At 29.1% G+C, this 2,339-nt stretch overlaps 1 long non-coding RNA gene across 1 annotated transcript; it reads right to left on the bottom strand.

Moving 5' to 3' along the window:
* Positions 1 to 299: 299 nt before the first annotated feature.
* LOC124898984 lies at positions 300 to 1,790 on the bottom strand. Its single transcript, XR_007056126.1, has 2 exons — positions 1,159 to 1,790; positions 300 to 429 (listed from the first exon to the last, which is right to left on the bottom strand). It is a non-coding gene; the product is annotated as an uncharacterized LOC124898984 (long non-coding RNA).
* Positions 1,791 to 2,339: the final 549 nt, after the last annotated feature.

The raw sequence follows: 2,339 nt of genomic DNA, 5'->3' as shown, positions 1-2,339 counted from the left end.
AAGATGAAGGAAAAAATCGATGTTTAAAATATAAATATAGAATGCATTTTAAAATAATCTTCATTTAAAGTGTGTATAAGTTACATATGTCATTGTAAAAATATGAACGTGAAAGTATGTAAAGACATGCAATCAAAGTACATAAGAAAATTGTTTGAAAAATGAAAAAGAATTCATAAAAGAAAGTATTTTTAATTCTGTTTGATTAAATATCTAAATTAATTTAATTCTTTTTTGTATAAAAGTTAACGGCCTATGTTTGCATATACACGTGGTGAAGTTTGTATAAATAAAGAATATGCCCGTCCAACGCCCCAAAAAATAAAATTTCACTATGATAGTATTTGTACAAGTATAAAAATATAAAAATACAAACACAAAATTTAAGGTCTTCTTTGCATGCCATTCCCAACGAGTATTCCCAATAATCTGTATAAACATTTCTAATAACAAAGTTAGTAACAAATAACTAATTACAAAATAAATTATAAAGGTATGTGTGCATATATGTATTTAAAAGTATAATTTTTGTTAAAAAGCGGGCTCAGATAAATTTTTAAAGAAAATTATAAAAATTTCATCATTGCCCGAATTAATTTATTTTATTACATATTTATATACGTAATATCCGTCTCTTTGTTTGCAAAGGCCTCAAAAATCGATGAAAAATTTCTTCATCGTCCAAGTGTCGATCCTTGATATAAAATAATAAATTTGAGAAAATAACATCCGTCTTTTATAATGGAATGGCCTCAAAAATCTAACGGAAAGATAATGTCATTGGTCATATCAAATTAATACCAACGATAACAACATATCTTGAAAGGATAAATTAATCAAAACAATAATTGACACAATACAACTCAAATAGGATAATCAAAACTGCAAACAAAATTTAACAAAAGAAAAAATCTTACAATATAATAATTAAATAAACTAAAGCCACAAATAACATAAAGCTATTAAAGTAAATTGTTAATAAATGTCAATACAAATAAAGAAACAATTAGTAAATAGAGTCAACAATTCAAAACTAAGCCGAAACCATACGAAACAGAGGCACTTACTGAAAAATATTATCAATCACCACAAAATTCAAAAATATCAATTTAGATTATAGAACAAAATGACACGGGCAATTCAATAAAAGAGACGTACCAACAATTTAACAAAGAAATAGAATAACTTCAAATTGCGATGTCATATTTTGTATTGTCATAGTATTGTCGCCCAGATCTGAAAAACTGATAAATAAACCGACAATGGCTCATCATTTCCGATTGAGTTTAGCCGGAATCTGACATGGGTTTGTTCTTGGTTGGCCGAAATAGTGATAAGGAAGAGAAGGTGGTGGTTTGTGGTGGTGCAGCTATTTTAGCGGTGTTGGGTGGCGCGTAGCGGTGGTACGGTTGAATCTCGCCGGCCACGACCTTCGGCAAGGCAGCGCAAAAAAGGAACAACGAAAAGAGGAAAAATTGGTGGTGTTTTGCTAGAAAGGGAGACAAGGGGTGGCACTGATGGTTTCTTGGTGATTGTCAAAGTGGTGAGGCAAAGGAAGGGGGATTCCACCGAATCACCGTTGGTTCGCCGGTGGCGGTTTAAGGCTTTTGGGGAGTGAGAGAAAGAGAGAGAAAAAGGGGAGAAAAAGAAAGAAAAAGAATGGTGGAGAAGCAATAGTTTTTGTGTGTATGTGTGGTCTGAGTATTTTGTGTTTATATGTGTGGAGGTATATTTTTGTGATAAAAAGAAAGGAGATAAAATCAGTAGGTAGTTGAAAAATGCATCTCAATAATTGACCCCTTTTTCTTTATATTATAAATAAAAGTGACCCCATGTTTAACCAAAAAATAAAAATTGACCCTTTCTTGTCTTCTTAAGACTCTTCTCAGCCGTAGGTTATTGTTAGAGTTAAAACAATTTACTTATAATTAATTAATTATGCGAAGACCATTTAAAAATAGAGAAGCTTTTAGAAAAATTAAAGAATCTTTAATTAGTAACTATTCAGAATATATAAGTCTAAATAAAACAAAAGAAAATCCACAAAAATTAGCCTACTTAATTACATTAATATCTAGTATTGAATCAAAATTAATAACACATTTAAAATCCAGAAGAATAAAACATATACCACCTAATTATGATAAAATTAGATTTAGATATCCACCAAGATATTAGAAATATAATTAAAATGAATAAAATACAACAATATAAAGAACTAAAACAAATTATCTCTGAAAAACGTAAAGAATTAAAAATAAGAATAGAAAGACTACATTATAATATATTTGCCGGAGTTAGTAAAAATTCAATAGATACACAAAAAGATGAAATATCAA

This window comes from Capsicum annuum, chromosome 5, assembly GCF_002878395.1.
Source record: "Capsicum annuum cultivar UCD-10X-F1 chromosome 5, UCD10Xv1.1, whole genome shotgun sequence".
Lineage (NCBI taxonomy): Eukaryota > Viridiplantae > Streptophyta > Magnoliopsida > Solanales > Solanaceae > Capsicum > Capsicum annuum.
Note: the sequence above shows the minus strand (reverse complement) of the source record. Positions and strands in the feature narration are given on the sequence as shown.